Source organism: Cavia porcellus, unplaced genomic scaffold (assembly GCF_034190915.1).
Source record: "Cavia porcellus strain 051 isolate PalLab524CR breed Dunkin Hartley unplaced genomic scaffold, mCavPor4.1 scaffold_6, whole genome shotgun sequence".
Classification (NCBI taxonomy): domain Eukaryota; kingdom Metazoa; phylum Chordata; class Mammalia; order Rodentia; family Caviidae; genus Cavia; species Cavia porcellus.
In genome coordinates, this window is record NW_026947489.1 from 58,938,871 (window position 1) to 58,957,798 (window position 18,928).

The window sequence follows — 18,928 nt, forward strand, 5'->3', positions numbered from 1 at the left end:
CTAGAGAACGTACTGCAGCCATTCCTTAGCGGTAGGTACTCTTGCAAGGAATTCATTTTCTTCCTCTCTCAAAGCCTTCATTTCCTTCTCACCCTTGAAGGATGATTTCTGAGGGTGTAGAGCTTGCACTTTAGAGCTCTTTTCTTTCAGCACCGTGAGGTTAGAAATCCCTCACCATTTGAATTTGCCTCTCCTGTTAAGCGATGCCTCATTTCTCTCGGGCTGTTGTAATGGTTTCTCTCTTTCTTGAGCTATAGGAGTGTGAATGCTAACTCTTTGTCCAGCAGACCCCTGCTGCTCTGGCACTGTATCTCTCTTCTTCAGACAATAAATTATATTGCTCTGACCTTGAGTCTACCAACAGAGTTTACCCTCTGCTAATCCCATGTCACCTCCGAGCCCAGTTGGATTTTAGCTTCATTTTTCAATTCTACTATTGCAAATGTTAAAATTCTAACTTCCATTTCTTTGATGGTATTTTCTCTCTTTTCCTCGTTTCAGGGGAATCCACAGTTGCTTCTTGAATCCCTTGATGTCCACTGTCTTGCAATCCTGGCTCTAAGTTTCAACAGTAGAGCCTGCTCTGTGATGTTGGAGTCTGTTTATCATGTCTTTTTGCTCAGGCAGTGATTTTCCTCATTCTTGATAGGATAAGTGATTCTGTGGATATTATGAAGTTCTGCATCTTCTTTAATCTTTTTGTATTTAAAACAGGCAGCGTCCAAGGGCCAGAGGGATGCATATGTTCCATTTCCTTCCTTCCTTTGGGACACATGGCCAAAGCTAGGCCCCAACTTCTCTACCTCCAATCTCCACATTCTGCATCACTGATGCTGGTGATGGCAGGATCTGCTCAGCTCACATAACATCTGGCTAGTATCCTAAAGGAGCCAGAGTCCCCTGCTGCTGCCCTGGGGGAGACAACTTGGAGGAATGACAGCTTCCTACTTGTCCCTTCTGAAACCATGGAAGGCAGGAGTAAAAACTCTGCCTGTCTGGAAAGGGGCAGGCATGCCAGGAGAACCTTATGATGGTAAGCCACACTAACAGAGCCTGCTCTTGGAGCTCTGAGCTGGAGTTCCTGCACTGCTCTGTCTGGATACCAGGAACCGTCTCTGCTGCCCTCAGGTGCTGATGCTCCTGGACTGTTGACCTTCATCCTCTCCATTTTCAGTCCCCTGCATATCTATGACATGCCCAGGATTTATATTTATAATAGGTAGAATCTGATGTGGGGGGAGACACTCTATTTTGTCAGAGCCACCAATAATAAGTGTTTTGGGATTCGTGCACCTGCAGTTTGGCTCCTCCAGTTTAGTAACCACTGTGGTCTATTACAGGAAGTAACATAGTTTCCTGATCGATTGTTTTATTCATAGGCATTTACATTATTCACAGTTATTTCTGTTATAGTGATTGGCTGTATATCTTGATGTAGCCTGTTCTGAATACGCATCAAAAGGATAGTTAATGATTTGTAAACTTCCTTTTGTTCTTTTGTAATGTTTTCTACTGAGTTCCAGAGATCTTTCACTGGAGAAGGTTTTAAGTCTCCTTCTGGGGCTTCAGGGACCTTAAATCTCTAGTCCTGAGCCAGAAGGGAAGTTGGTCCCTGTTCTGTGTTGGACTCTATCTTATTCCTTTCAGGTCTTTGAACATGTATGTGTTGATAACAACTATTTTTATCACTTACTAACTGGACGGGAACTTCTATCCCCCAGTTCTAGGTGTCAAGCAATGTGTCTGTATAATTCCCCCTCCCATCCCCACGCTGCACAAGGACACTTCTGGACTTGGTTACCTTACATAAACCAAACTTAGGATCAAAGATCACCAAGATGGTTCTTTGATCCTCATTAATGTTTTACATCTTCATTTGCTGGTTTATTCTTCAGAGGTTATATCTTCCTTAAAGTCAGCTATGTCTCCTAAATTCCTTCCAATGATGCTTTTATGTATCACTGCTCTGTGTCAGAAGCAGAGGGCAGTTGGGGCAGAAGGGACTCCAGGTAAAGTTGTGGAGTCACCTTTAAAAAGTCCCTACACAGATTCTCTCTTCTGCAATCCCCTCCTTCATTCCGAATGCTGGTAGAACATTGACCAACCCTGTCCTCCCTGTCCACCCTGTCCACCCTTTGGTAGTGCCCAACTTTTCCCACCTTAGAGCCCTCACATGTGATTCTCTGGAGAGTCAACTGAAACGTAACTATTCAAAATCCTCTTTCAAATGCCAGTGTAAATTTATTTGTACCCCTTACTTCAATATAAGCCCCCTATCTGTTTTCTTCACATCCCCCATTGCAAGTTATAGTTACCATATTTTATGCATGGACTTGTTTTACTGTCTCATCCATCGGCACAGGAGCTGTGTGACTGCTGGGTTGTGCCTATCTAGAAAAATCACATCCTGCAAATCTCAAGTGGTGTTTGGTACCTGATAGGTCTGTACTCACTGTACAAGTGCTGACTAAATAACAGAAGACCAGCTTTCATGGTGAAAACCTGTATTTCAACATCATTACTGGTTAATTCGGGTAGAAACATTTTCCACGTAAGGCTTTGTTTTTAATTTGTTTATATGCAAGCTAAAGGAGAAAATACCTGATTTAATGCTTGAACCTGAATATCTTACATGATGAAGTTGGCAAACTGAGTAGTCTGTTCCCTCCCTTCTTGCTTTATGTCTGTTTTGCAGATTCCTGGTTCCACTGATGCTCTGTTACCCTGTCTTCTCCTTCACACAAATACATTATCAAAGAAAACTCACATGAACCCTTCACATTCCACTTTGAGTGAGAACCTAAAATTCCTTGCACTGGATAGCTAGAGGCTAGCTTCCCTACCAAACAGCAAACTGTACCTTTCACATGTGGAGAAATAGGATGAGAGTATTAAAGCACACACATTGCCAGAAAAGGTAATATACAAATCAGTTTTCCTGTTGCTTGGACAAACTACCTGACACTGGCAACTTGGAAGTTAAAGAGAAGTTTATTTAGCTTATGATTTCAGAAGGTCTAGTCCATGGCCAGTGGGCTCCAGGCTAAAGCACCATTGTGGAGCAAACATGCTCACTTGACAGTGACTAGGAAACAATAGAGGGAAAGAACACCAATGAGAGACACACCTTCCTTGGTGACAGCCTCCAACTGGGTTTTGTCCTCTAACTTCATTGTCCTATGAACCAATCACCTCACTAAGAATCTCTTAATATGGTCAAATTGACAACTAAGATTAACCCATAGCTGCCATGGTTGTGCACACCTTTAATCTCAGCAGGCTGAAGCAGCATTGCAAGTGTGAGCCCAACCTGGACGATTTAGGAAGTCAGAGACCCTGTCTCATATTAAAATATTTTAAAGGGGCTAGGGATATAGCACACTGTGAAGAACCTAGATTCAATCTTCGGTACCTCAAAAATTAATAGCAAAGGAAATATACTGACACTCTTAATGGTGAGAATGGCATAATTCATTCTTAACTATCACCCATACCCTGCTTATGGAAAAACACAAGAAAAAGTTATCTAGGCAGGAAAAATGGGGCATTAGAATCATGAAAATCATAATCTGTTAAAGGTTTTCTTTGGTTAAATAGGATGTCAATAAAGCAAAATATTTTGTTCTTTTAGAATGTAGTATCATCGCTTTAGGTTTTAAACAATTCCAAATGGGAAAGCAAAAATACACAATGTTGATTTTCTACTAACATACTTTAATTTGACCTTTCATTGTTTCTAGGACATTTGATTTTTGTTTACTTCCTAGGTAACTACAGTATAATTCAATAATAATTATCAGGGCCTGATTCATCCACTTGCCTTTAAATTCTATGTATGTTGTTTTAAATGATGTTAAATGAATTTTCAACTTTATTTTCTATATCAAGTGATGGGAAATGGTTACCAGAGATTATGGTTCACCCTTGCAAGTTAAAATAATGACCACAAGTCCATTGTGCCACACAAAAATAGACTCAGTGGTGCTGAGGACAGGCGTTTCTCACTCTGGTAATGACACCACGTCCTCTGCAGTGCTATCATGGTTCACAGGGAGTCACCTTGCCTTTGCTTCCTTGGGTCCTCCATGCCCAAGAACATCACTGATCAGTGCACTGGTAGCTCTCATTATAAAAACCAAGGCAGAAACATACAGTCAACTGTTTTCTGAATGCTGGCCTTTCAATTTTAGAACATAAGAAAATAGTATAAAAGCTGACTGTGCAAATACAAATGGAGAGTGAAATTGGTTCTAGAGAGCCTAAATATCACAGTCTCCCTTCCTGCTAGGAATTACCGGCTACTGAACCAATTCCTGTCTATTAACCAGGAGTTGCAAAGTCCAGTTTTTGCAGTTAAGCATTAAAGATCCATCCGACTCTTTCTTTACATAACCATTTTGCTAAATTAAGACAGACCTGCCTGGTTTAACAAGATGAGTTGTGAGAATTCTTCCTACTCACCTTTGGGAGATAATGTGGGGACTGAGAATAACTTGGACCATTCTTCCTATCTTCCAAAGTCCTCCTCAATTTTCAGGACAAAGGTAAATTCACGGCTGCTCACCTGTGGTCTCCCCAAACCCTCAGCAGGGACACTACTCACTGTCATCTGCACAGACAGTTCTGAAAGTTGCTATTGCTAATGTCACAGTAGACATACCCAGTGACACACAACTGAAAGCAGCATTATGAGCAGGAAAACCTGGGATGAAACGTAAGATTTTATTGTGGGACCTGTTATGGGGATGCTAACTTCATATCTTCCTTGTCATTGGTATATAAACTCCCAAGGATTTTCTTCATATACTAACTGATTGAAAAAATGTGTTTTGTGTTCAAATTTAAAATGTATTGCAGTGAAAGACACATTGCCATTCATACCCTTCAAAATACACATTTTTCTTAGTTTGAACACACTTATCCCACTGCTCTTGCCAGTTTCAATAGAAGTTCTAGAAGTCCTCTTTCATGAGCATCTTTATGAGGTATAACAAAGAAGATATGGTGAATGCTGCAGCCTCGTGTCACCCAGAAAGTCAAGGTCCTGAAAACACCACAGGGAGTCCTCCTCCACCTCATTCTTCAGATCTGGTACTGGGGATTTCTGTCTCTTCCCCAAAGTCACAATGTCCTGACAGGTAAGTACTGTGAATTGATTTAGGACATCAAAGCAGGACAGCACAATCAAAGACACAAAAGAGGACTCTAGAAATGCTCAGAAAGTGGCAAGAACACTGGGATGTGTACTTTTTTGTGGAGAGAATGTAATGGCACTTTTACTGTAACACATTTTAAAACGTTAATCACTAATAGTATGCTTCATTGTATTTTTTGTATCTTCTACAAATAACAACAGTATTTATTTAATTTCTATCTTTTGCCTTTTACTTCTTTTGGTTGTCTTAGTTCCTTGGCTAGGATATGTAGCACCAGATCATGTAGAAATGATGATAACCAGTAAAGCTCTGTTATTTTTAATCTGTTTGTCATTTATTTTACCCACACCCCATTACTATTCTTTTTTTCTCTTTGGACAGCTATTTTACTGTTCAAGATGGACTTCTTAGTGAAATGCATTTATTGACTCTGCATGATTGCTTTGGTAAGTATTTGACAATAGTGATTTATATTCTGTTACACATTTCATGCTCTTTCTTACTTTCTCTCCTAACAATGGGTCATCAAATTATGACCCACTGGTCAATTTCAACCTAGCACCTGTTTTTTTAGCCTATCAGCTGAGAATCGTGCTCACATTTGTAATTCGTTTAAAAAACAAAATATTATTTCATGGTATATGAACATTTTATGAAATCTGAATTTTAATCCTTGTAAAGTTTTATTTGAACACGTTTGACCCCATCAGCTTATATACTGTTTATGGCTGCTCTGACACTCTTCTGGCTGTGGATATGCATGGTTGGAGGAAAATCCAGTGGCCTGCAGTCCCCTGAACACAAACCAGTTGGATTTTTTTCCCAAAAGCATCTGTGGTGCCTGACACTTTTATTCTTTACGTTGCTTTCCCTGTTGTGTAGCATGTGATGTGGTCCTCCAAGTCCCCTCATCTGCTCTCGTGGTGTCCAGCTTTCCGACATTGTGGACAATGCTGCAAAACCTTTCTGGTAGCCTTGGAAATAAAGATCGTTACAGTTAGGGAAGAGAAGTCCCACAGCATTTGCTGTATGGAAAAGCTCTGGAACTAGAGAGTATGGATTTGACAAAGCACTGCAAGTGGTCTTTGGGCTACTGAATTTCACACTTTAAAATGATTAAAACAGAAAACTGTGTGCTATGTGTCCTTTATCAGAACGAAGGTAATTAATACCCTAAATTACTTGAAAAATTACTTTTTTGTTAAGTAATGAGTTTTTATTTATCTTACTAATTCTCTAAATCAAGTCCTTCCTAGAGAAAACAAAAGCAAACCAACTTGGATTATTGACATATTAAGGTGCTCCCTCATGAAACTTCAGAATGTAATTTAAGAATCACTAAGCAGAGTTGGATTCCAGCAAGTTTTACCAATATCAATAGAATAAACAAGGGCCCAATGACTTTTTTTTTGTGGCACCAGGAATCAATTCAGGGCCTTATATTAACCAGTTAAGCACTGTGCTGCTGGGCTGTATTTCTAGCTGGACTTTTTATTTTTTACTTTTTTGGTACTGGGAATCACACTCAGGATCTCGTGTTTGCCAGGCAGACACCGTGCTGCTGCGCTATAATCCTAGACCTCCCAATGACTTTTATTCAAAATGTAGTAACTCATTTAACTTTCCTGAAGTATGTGCATATATATAATATATAAGCATATATATAAATGTATGTGTATATGTGTAATATATAAACATATATACATGTGTTTTATTAGGACATGTTTACAGAACATAATAATTACCTTCACTGTGGGGAGTTGGCAAACATACACAGCTCAACTACATTCTTTTTATTTATATAAATCATACATATTATTTATGCAATATATTATTTGTGGCACCTGTTCATGCCTCTGAGATGTTACAGATCTTCCATTTGCATAATGGCAATGACTTTAAGAGAAGCAAACTCTAGAGTGGGGACAGCCAACCCCAAGCCTCTCTCTGTGAGTCAGCACCATTAATGGGCTGTGGTGGGGAGAGAACCAGGTCTCAGCAGGAAGCCATCCCCGCCTGGAAGCCATATCATTTTCATAGTTTTGTTGGGTTGGGTTTTAGTCTCTTTTGTTTTGTTTAATTATGTTAAATCTGATGGCAGGAGCAGCTATTTAAAAGATAGCTAGACATATTACAGTAGCCATTTTGGACTCACTATAGGCTATTTTTGAAATCCTTTATCATACTCATTGTTTTGCTTTTATTCTATTCTGTTGTTTGATTTTTATTATGTCTGAAGGTATCTGTAGCTATTTTGAAGACAACAAACAGCATTACTATTGATTTTGTAAAGTTTTGAATTCCTGTATTCACTTATATAGGTTTATTTTTATTGGTTTTATTCTGTTCTATTTTCTTTGACTTTATCTTCTTTAAAATAATAATAATAATAATAATAATAAAATAAGAGGGTCCCGAGAGAGACAGAGAGAGAAGCAAGCTCAAGATCTGAAGCCTTACACCTGACTAGAGTATGTTTTTGACCATCAGTACATTCTGCTATGAACTCATGGGGAGTCAGTGGAACTGTCTGCTGAAGTGCTCAGGTCTCATGAATGGCTGAATGTCCCAAAATGCAGAGACAGGGAGACAGAGTGGTTGGCCAGGTGTGTGGATGAGGCTGCTCCAAATGTGGGGAGCAGTGTGCTGGGGACACAGAGTTCAGGAAAGGGGAAGGGTCATGGGGCTGTCAAAAGACTACACAGTCGATGGACACAAGGGGCATGGTAGGATGATGGGTGAGAGGATAAAGGAGAAAACAGTGACGACCTTCCATGTCATTATGCTGAATTCAGCCAGCATCTAACATAGTCAGAGAACAAAGAATAAACTTTGTCACGTGACAGTTCTGTGCAGTTCCAGAAATAGTAATTCCATACTTTGAATCAACTAATGTAATCAAATCCAAAGCACCCATTTAACTTGAGGAGTGTCCTCTACTCAGCCAATGCAGTTGGAACAGAGGGCAGTAGAGAGGACACCACCTTGCCTCGATGGCATGGTTCACCTGAGGCGAGGATGTGGGACAGCACTGTTTTGCAGGATCTTCTGACCCAACACCCCTCGCCTCTGTAAATGTCAGAGCAATTCATACCACCTCATGAATAGAGGGCTAAGTTGATTGAGAACACATACCGAATTAAATAGATGTTTTGCTTATGAAATACAAATTCCTTTAGCCACAATATTCACAACAGCTTCTCGGAGCATTTTGAAAATCACTGTGTGTAGGTGGGTGAGCTGCTGGATGGCTCCACCTTCCAAATTATGTGTTCATTATAAAAAAGATCAATCAATCCATAGCCTTTGGGTTTTCCAGCTTACTGACTTAAAAATATTGCTAAAAGAGAGCTGAAAATTCAAATCATTTTAATTGTTTGGAAGAATTCCCTTCAACATGCAAGTCATCAATCCCTAACATGCAACTTCGCAGTGTTTATCTGAGGGAGTGATGGATTTTTGTCATTTGTCTTGTGGACCTTAAATGCTCTGTGCTTATCTCTACTGGGAGGCCCTTCTATCTATTTCCAATAATTATCTAATTTATATAAAACTATAAGGGTAATTTAAGGCTGTGTCTGTTAAGCTTGGTCCCATACTGTGTCTTAGTATAGGGTTCTCCCTAAGAAGAAATTCTAAATTGGGGATTGTTTTCTAGAGCTGGTCAAGTTGGAGATAATCCTGGCCACAACCCTCTGAGATGTAATGGGATTCAGAAGTTTCTCTTCTACAGGAGATTGGCAGCACGTAATATTCAACACTCAAATTCTTCTTGAACATCTAATTTATTTTTAAAATATTTATTAGTACATATAATTTTCAAAATTGCAGGTTTCAATGTGCTGTTTTCATTCATGCATATAACGTATATTGATCATATTCATCCTACCTGATCAATTTCCCTTAGATCGCTCATCCTTATTTCCTTTCTCTTGTTTAACAAGTCTCCATTCTTATTTGATTCACGAGAAAGTTCTTGTTATGGCGGCAACACGTGTATAAGGGAAGCCGGGTGGGCTTCTTGGATGTCACCCAGCCACAGTAGGGGTCTGACTCCAGGGAAGGAGTGAGGACAGGAAGCTATGTCACTGCCAGTGTCTGGGAGTCTTTGCGTCTAGCTGGCTGAGAGGACCTCTGCCACAATATGGGACTGACCAGGAGGAAGGACAGGGCCTGGTATAAAGCAGGTAGTAGAAAGCTCAGGGACAGTTCTGTGCTGATTGTTGGAGCTGCCAGAGCCCAGGGCTACCATGAAAGGAGAGGAAGGGAGGCTGATACAGGGTGTTGCTATCAAGTTTCTGGTGTGAGTAGTGGCTGATCAGAGAGTCAGGGTGGACATGCACCTCCAGGTCACCTCAGCCTCAGGTTGAGAGCTGGGGTATTCACCTGCTAAGTCTCACAGGTCAGTTACCTAGCGGCCAATAGGAACAGGATTCCTCAGCACTTTTAGTCAGCCACACACCCAGACAGAATGCGGGAAAAGCTCAGAATACCAACCTAGAGGCTTGTGCAGTTCATAAGGAGACTATTAGGGACAGAAATGGCCCGTGCCAAGAGGATTTGGAGAAGACACTGGGAGAGTCTGTTGCAAAGAGCCAGACAGACAGTGGCAATCAAGGGGTCCACTTGGTTCTACCTTGGTGTGTGTGTGGGTCCTCCCTCCCACCTCAAGTTCACCCAGAATGAACTTCTAGAGACAGCACAATCAGGACTTGCCATGTGGATGCCTGAACGCAGCCAAAACACTGGGGCTCCATCCATTTTTTTAAAAAAGAGATTAAGACTAGAGGACAAAACAAAGCAGATCAGAAAAAAATAATTTAAGCAACACAGTATTGCACCACAAGACAACTCGATATTAACAGTAGCTACCATAATGTCTCTTTGTTTGAAATAGTTGAGCATACCTTCATATACAGTAGTATCAATCATAACAAAATAGTATAAAACCATTCAAGAGAATGAAAGTATTACAGGGCATTCAGAACCAAATAACAGAAAATGAACAATGGCTACTATATTATCTCATTGTCCATTAAAAATGTGTTTATACTATCACACATAATAAAATCCAGTAAGATACTACATGATAGAACCAATGGAAACAGAAGAACAAAAGCATGGTAGGACTTCAAAGCAAGATGATATTAAATCAGCAATGGCTGCCGCCATAATGTCTTGTTTTCTTCAAAATAGCTGCTCATACCATCACAGATAATAAAATCAAACAAACCAGGATGAAACCATTCCACCTAATGAATGAAAACATTATAAGGCTTCAAAGCACTGTATGGGGAATCATGATTACCATAAAAATCTCATGTACTCTTACCATTTCTTACACTAGGGAGACTATACGATATTTATGCATGTGAATTTGATTTATCTCACTTATGAGTATGGTCTCAAGTTGCATCCATTTATTTATAAATATCGGAATGTGATCATTATTTATAGCTAAGTAGTACTCCATTGTATAAAAAAACCACAACCTTTTTATCTGTTCATCAGTTGATGGACACTTAGGTTGTTTCCAAGATCTGGCTATTACAAATTGTGCTGCTATAAACATGGGTGCATATATATCACTGTGGTATAATGTTTTCAGTTCTTCTGGGAATATGCCTAGAAGTAGAATAGCTGGGTCAAATGGGACTTCCATCCCAGCTTTTTGAGAAATCTCCAGACTGACTTCCACAATGGTTGCACCAGTTTACACTTCCACCAACAGCTCCATCCATTCTTACGGCCAACTTTCCAGCAAGGCATCAAACCTTGGGCAAGTATCCTATCTTTGCAGCCAAAGGGCTGCCTTTATTTCTCTTGATCTCACCACAGATTCTAATAGCCCTTCTTTTTTTCTTTATGGGATGCATTGAGGTAATTATCTACAAGTAATTACTCAGTTATCAACTAAGAGGACTTACCACACCTGAAGCAAGACACTGAGATTCAGGATGGTTAATTCCCCACATAAAGCACAGCTGGCCCTGCAGCCAGGAGCCCAGGAATCCAGGTGGGTTTTATTCTTGAGAGCAGGTGATGGGTACACTGACACATCTCCCATGGGAGAAGAATGGGTCCCGGAGGAGAAGGTGGCTATGGGAGCTCCTGACTGGAGTGCAATGTGTACTAAAGGCAACCCTGCAGGGTCTCTAGTAATGGCAGAAAGTGCCAAATGAATCAAAACTACACACTCAGCAAGGGAAATGCTCCTACTTGCAGTTACACACACAGAAGTCTCTGGTCCTAAAAACAGATAGCTTTCATACTGTGCATCGGGTTACTGGCAGTCTTCTCATGGCATTGTTACAGATTTAGGAACATTCAAGAAGCATAGTCCAGAACTTTAGGATGACAAATGTGTTCCTGGGTTCTGCAGAAACATAAGCTCCACACAGGACCCATTGGATACTAAGTAAATAATCAATAAGTATACATGTCAGGGCTGGGGATGTGGCTTACTGGCAGTTCTTGCCTTGCATGCATAAGGGCATAGATTAGATTCCCAGAACAAAAATATGAGTACCCTTCTGCTCCCTTCCAAGGAGAAACTAAAACTAAGAAATAATTGTGAGGGCCTCAGTCAAGGTGCCTAAGCCCACCAGAAGACTGAGATGGACCTTAAAGTTATAGGACACTTCTCTCATGGACAGATAAACCACCACCCCAACATGGCTTCCACTTCAGAACAATAGCTCACAGCAGAAAGACAGACGGGCTTGGAGGAGTAGGACAAGGGAAGCTCAAAGTCAACAAGAAGAAGAAATAAGGAAATTGGGGCAACTGAGGACACCATTACCCACACCCCCAGCAAACATAGACATCGCTCTCCCTACCCAGATTAACAAGAAGAAAAACAACAAAAGTTAACTCATACCAAAAGTTTGTTTATCTCCATTATCACCACTGAATGCTTCATGTCTGCTTTCAACAGAAATTTTTAACCATAAAAAAGGTAAGAGAAACACATTCAGAAGAGAAAGTAAACACTAGAAGTAGACTTGGTTATTATATAGGTTTGGAACTGGTCAGATAAGGGATTTGAAATAACTACTAATATACTAATTGATGAGAAAAGCACAACAGACAAGAACAGATCAATAAGATACAGAAAGATATGAAAATTCTAGAAATAAGACAAAAGGAAATGCTAGAAATAACACCAGGTGCAGTGAAAAATGTCTCCCACAGGCTCATAGATAGAATGTACCAGCCCTGGGAAAGAATCTTTGATCATGGAGCAAGGTCAGTGGAAACAATTTCAAAAGTATAAATATGTGCATCTGGAACACCAGAAAAGGAAAAGAGAAAAAGAGAAGAAATATTTGAAGTAAAAAAACACACATAATTTCTAAAATTGAATACAGGCACCAAAACACAAACCTCCTTTTACATAGAGCACTGAGGATAATAAACATCAAGACAAAAACTAGGCATATGATATCCAAACTACGGGAAGCCAAAGACAAAAGAAAATCTTATAAGAAGTCAGAGAAAAATTAATCTTACCCACAGAGCTATTAAGCTATGAATTACAGCAGGTTTCTCATCAGAGGCTGTGGAAGCAAAAAAGTGGAGGGAAATATATAAAGGATTACAAGAAAAAGAATCAACCTCGAAATAAAACAAAAATAAAGAATTTTTTTCAGATAAGAAGCTCAGAAAAAGTCACGAAGAAATTTTACCTAAAAGAAACATATAGAATTCTTCCAGAGGTAGGGAATTGATAAAGGTCAGAAACTTGCATCTGCGGAAGGAATAAATAATGGTGAGTAAAGGCTGCTCCTCTCATTATTCTTAATCTAGCAGTGATTGTTTAAGGAATAATAAAATAAAGTGCTGATTGATTACATTATTTGAGTAGGTGAATTGGATACAGTAAAGACAATGGCACTGTGTCACTTAAAAATGGATTCAGATTCCTTAAAAAATGCATAGGAAACTCACAGACTGCCATTAAAATGGCTTTATAATGTACATAATTAATATGGTAAGAAAAACGAAAAATGGAATCATACAAAGTATTCAGTTCAAACCACAGCAGCCAGGAAAGCCAAGAAAATAAACAAAGAACAGATGTAACAAGCAGAAAAGTCAGAATATGGTAGATATTAACCCTACAATATTTAAATCATTTCAAATGTGATTTAAAATCATCAGTTAAAAGACACAGCTTTTTTTTTTTTATAAAGAAGCCCAATACCATGTAATCTATTAGAAAGCTATTATAAATACACAGGCACATGTCAAAAGAAAGGACATAAGACAAAAAGAATAACACTAAAAGGCATATAACACATGATAACACCAACAATAAGAAATTCAGTGGAGTTGTATTAATTTTGAACAAAGAAGATATGAGGACAAAAAATTGTAAGGAAAAAAGGAGAAGGAAATATAATTTAGGTTAATTTTCCCAAAATACATAACATTGGTAAACACCTACTCACCTAACAACAGATAAAACACCAGACAATGCTGCAAAAACTCACAGAATTAAAGAGAATAACTCACCCAATTCACTGCTGTAGTTGGAGTCTCACTCCTCCCCTTTCAGTAACTGATAGTTTATGCAGGCAGAGAATCAGTAAGGGTATTGCTGACTTTAGCAACTCTCAGTCAGCTTCATGTAGCTGATGGCTATAGAATACACCACACAAAACAGCACTGTCCATATTCACAAACTCCCACAAAACATGCACCGTGGTACCTCATCCTGTGAGCCATAAAACACATGGGAACAAGTGTAAGGAAAAATCACTCAAAAGGTGTTTTCAGCCCACGATGAACCTGAGCTAGAAGCAGCATGGTTTGACAATTGCTACATATTAGGAGATTAAATAATACGACTCTAAATGTCATATGGCCCAGTTCTGTGGACACAATAAAACAGATGTGACACAATAAAAATAATCTAACTTTATTACAAGCACATGGAATAGTCTCTGAGAGAGAGAGAGAGAGACAGAGAGACAGAGAGACAGAGAGACAGAGAGACAGAGACAGAGAGAGAGACAGAGAGAGACAAAGAAAGAGACAGAGAGAGAGGTGCTAATTTATCATCCCAAAATGAGTCAAGTTGACAAAGCCAAATGAAGAGAAACTTAAGGGTACTGCAGTTAATAACATGCAGTGAATGTTGGTGTCCCCACTAGCAGTTAAACAGTTAAACCTTCTGAACCTGTCACATGTGTGCTTTTGAACCAAACCATCAGTAAATGATCCATCAGTTGCCAGATTTCTGGGTATCAGGGTGGATATTTACAGATAAAGAAGGAGAGACAGGCAGAGTCACCCATGTGGAGATAGACTGGAATTAGAGACATCAGCTTGAGTTCATATTTGGGTTCATATAATCCAAAGGCAGCTGAAAATCCAAATGTTTTAGCTATCCCTGCATGACATGGGGTAGGCTACACATCTCTATAATCTCACTGATGAGAACAACAGTACTCCCAGAGAAGTGAGCATACCTAGGGCCCGGGGACTGGCTTCTAACACCATCATTGCCCGATAGATAACATGAACCATGGATCCTTGAGAAGTGACAGATTCAAGTGGCAAGAAGTGTACAGGATGAGCCTGAAGCACCCACTAGTGCTGCCCAGTGAAGGATGTACCCAGCACACACACACACACACACACACACACACACACACACACACACACGAACACTGCACACACATGCGTGCGCACACACATACACACACAAACACACATGCTTGCATGTTGATGGAGAAATAACAAACATATATGCGAGCCACTGAAGGGTACCCAATTACCAATGACAGAATAATTTTGGCTAACATAAGGTAGAATTGGTTCATTTCTGGATGTGTAAGAAAAACAAGTCTCTCACTACATTGCTGAGTTATTAACTAAATAATATGTGAGAAGAGACAGATCATCTAAGAAAAGATGCCAAACACCTACATGGATGTCCTGGCCTCATGGAGGTGGAGCATCGCTCCCTGCTCCCGCAGAGAGGGCTACACACAGAAGCTGCCTTCTGAAGAGACTGTGTAGAAATCAGCAAGAGTTATACTGGCTGAGTGTGGGGAAACCTGAGAAACTCTATGTCAGCCCGGGAAACGCCTCATTTCACTGGCTGGGCTTGAGAAGGGCAGAGTGGTGACCTTTCTATCATTGCTCTCCTCCTTTTCAGCATCCTCCTATCACTATCCCCTGCTCAGCATCAGATGTGTAGGAAGGCCACCATGCCTCTCTATTTCAAAAGTCTAAAAATGGAGGGAACTGAACTCCAGGGCTGTGCCTGGGAGCCTCCTCCATACGGGGAACTGGTTGTGGGTGCTACAATTCTGAAATCGGAGCTGATGCCATAGTGGGATGATTCTGGGGGATCTTGAAAGGAATTGAATATGCTTCCCATGATGAGCAGACTAGGACAGGCTGCTCCTGACATGGTGATCCTGACATGGTGCCCTGCAAACCTAGATTCTTGCTATTTCCTACCTGTGAGTGTGTGATGAACCTAACAGCTTCATCCCAGTCCAAGCTGCTGGGCTATCACTCACACAACTAGGCTATACACTGACTTATCCTGTGTGTACACTGTGTCTCTGGCTCCTCTAGAGTGCGTGACCTAGTCAACTGGATCATATGGTGTGGAGATGAAGTAGCCATTTGCCTGCCTCCAGCCCAGGCCAGAGATGTCTCTGCAGCCTGTGAGGAACTAGTGCCTATAACCAGCTTTTGGGTGCCATGGGTGCTTTTTCCTAGCAGGGCTTCCATTGCTGGCTTTCCTGGTGTCAGTCAGAGACCCTGGGGAAAGCCAACAGAGCTAAGTTGCACCAGGACCCCAGGCCCTCACAGACTGAGAAAATAAACATGCTTTATGGGATGGGGATTTAGCTCAGTGGCATAAGCATCTGTCTGGCAAGCATGAAGTCATGAGTTAGATCCCTGGTACCAATAAAATAAAATAAAATATGCTTTATTTGGAACCTCATATTTTCAGATGATTATCTATGCAGTAATAGCTAAATAAGGAGCTTAAAATGATAGGAACATTTTGGAAAACTTCTTGCAAGCCCCTCAAAAGAAGTTTAGCCTGAATCTACCTTAAGACCCACCATTTCTACTCCTAGGTTTGTAAGTGAGGAAAGGAAGCACAGTTTTAAGAACAAAACTTGTACACAGATGCTCAGAACAGCTGGATCCCTCATAGGCCAAAACTAGAACCAACACATGCAGTCATTAGCAGAGAATAGATAAACAGTGGGACACCCACATAACAGAACACTGCTCAGCACCAACAGAATAAAGTGGTGTAATGTGCAGAGTGGGACGGGCCTCATAAACATTGTGTTTAATGAAGGGTCACAATGTACAATCTCACTTACATGGAATCCCAGAATAAGCAGAACCAATCTATGATGACAGAATCAAGGTTATGGGTACTTATGGGTTGGTTATTGGGAAGAAGCCCAAAGCCCCCACCTGGCAATGATGAGTGTTTTGCATCTTCACAGGGCTGTGGATTATACAAATGGAGGTAATGTCAAAACAGATCTGTTCATTTTATTCCATGCAAATTGCACTACAACAAAGAGCAGAAAAAAACTGAAAAAATAAGAAAAAGAAAGAAAAAGTGTGAAGACTCCAGTCTTCTGTGCAGGAATCATTAGGAATGAAATGATTCACATCATGAAAAAATATTGTTGTTATTCTCCTAAAACAATAGATAATGCCAAAGTCAAACATATCTGTATGAAAGTGGCATAAGACTGACCAAACATCAGTGGTGTCCTTCTCAGATTTTTCTTTGAAAGATTTTGAGGCTTAATTAACAAAATATATATCCTAATACAAAAGGGAAGTGTCTATCTTGGAGGCATAGCACACCTCTGGACAGCATGGCTAGATCATTCTCCAGAGCCTGTCACTTGGTGCCACCGAGCTTATAGGCTAGAGCAGTGGAAGGGAGATACACAGGTGACCGCACAGATGGGTACATGGGAGCAGGTGTGGACCATGGATAGCAGCTGTGACTTAATGGCAAGTGCTACATTTGTTCCAGACAGCTAGCAATACCAATACCTCCCATTTATGAGCACTGGCTCCTATGCCAAGAACCTTCCATGCATCAATATTTCTGAGCCTCAGTTTTGTATGTCAGGAAGCAGCAGTTATAACACCAGCCTCAGAGATGTAAGAATCAGTGGGAGAAATAACTCACCCAAAGATGAGCGCTGGAAGGTGGCAAAGTCAAGGTTCTAACCAATAGCTGACCCCACATCCGAGCTCTGTCCTCTGCAGTGCTCTGATGCCCAAGTCTGTAGAAATGTGGAACTGCCTTTCAACTTCAGGGGGCAAAAGTGACCTAATCCAGTCACTGACCTCACAAAACCATCATCATTCCAACTTGAAATGGGAACATTAAAGAAGTGACAATGGGTACTGAAAAAGAACTGAAGAATTAGAAGAAGTCTCATTTTTACAATTGAAGGTGCATCGTACAGGATGTGCTTCCATCACCAAGCTCTGTGCCCACAGGGGCAAAGGTACCTCTAGTCCTCAGCTACCAGTCAACTCCTTCCTGCCCTTTATGCCCAATAAAATTAAGGATTTGGTATAAGAGAATAAAAATTGAATGTGTCTTGATTTTCCATACAGTCCATCCAAACTCAACAATCTCTACCTGGAAAAAAAAATCTAGAAAAAAAATTAATCACTTGCTCACTCATAACGTTGCAGCCTGACCTGCTCTTGGTGGGCTGTGCAGGGTTGCCATGTTAAAACACTGCAAGGTAGTTTGCCCGAAGTACTTGCTCTTTCTTGATTTGTTCTCCTAGTTCCTTCCACCTGTGTCCAAACGCTGCCTAAAGAGATCAGGACTTAACAGGTGCCAAGAGAAAAAGAAAAATTCTAAAGCGAGGGACCTGGGGGGGGGGGCGGGAATTGAGCTGCAGGGACTGTGTGGGAGTCGAGAAGACACGTCAGCCTCAGAACGGAAGCTGCTGTGATCCCTAGAGCTTCCAGGCTTCAGGATGCCTCCCTCCCTTCGCGGTAGCCTGTGGGGTCAGTGCTAATAACCCCGGAGAGTCCCGCTCCTCCTCCGCCCTCCACTTTCTCGCCTTGCCTGTGCGCGGTTCCTGCAGACCCGCGCATGCCACCTCTCGACCATACTGAGGTGTGGCGAGTGGAGCCCCGGGCTCCAGCTGCAGGCGGGAGCGGACGCCAGCCCCTCTGAGTTGCCCTCCCTAATCAATCCCTGCGAGGCGGGAGGGGCCCGGGATCCACACTGATTCCCGTTCCAGCCCCAGCTTCTGCGGGCGTGGAGGGCTCGATGCAGGAGCGCAGCGCTCTGCTCAGCTCCAGTGCGCTGGACTCTTGGTTCCGCGGGTTCCCACCTCTCGCTCAGGGAAGATCCCAGTCTTTCATCCCGGCTCCCCCTACACCTCCTCGACCCCACTCGGATCTTCTGGATTTGCCGGAGGTCTTGGCTGGATCCCTGGACCTGCTTCAGGGAACGCAGCATTGAGCTGGACGCCCTCATAGCTGCTGGCGCCGGCTCGGATCCCACCGGGGTCCAAGCAGCCGCGACTCCTCCAGCTCTGGTCTGCGGATCTCAGCCTCCCCGGGAGAGGAACCTTACAGGCACCCGCAGCACAAAGCGCCCCTCGCTCGCTCACGCTCTAGGGACCGCGCTGGCTAGCAGGGACCCCTCGCACCTCCCCGGGGGCGCGCACCTCGGCTGCCACCTCCCCGCGCCAAACAAGTTTCACAGCTAGAGGATCCGGAGCCTC

General features: G+C 41.6%; 1 long non-coding RNA gene across 1 annotated transcript; it reads left to right on the top strand.

Annotated features, from left to right (window-relative positions):
• Nucleotides 1-4,405: 4,405 nt before the first annotated feature.
• LOC134476264 (uncharacterized) lies at nt 4,406-6,290 on the top strand. The gene is made up of 3 exons (XR_010047847.1): nt 4,406-4,544; nt 5,538-5,602; nt 6,039-6,290. It is a non-coding gene; the product is annotated as an uncharacterized LOC134476264 (long non-coding RNA).
• The last annotated feature ends 12,638 nt before the right edge of the window (nt 6,291-18,928 follow it).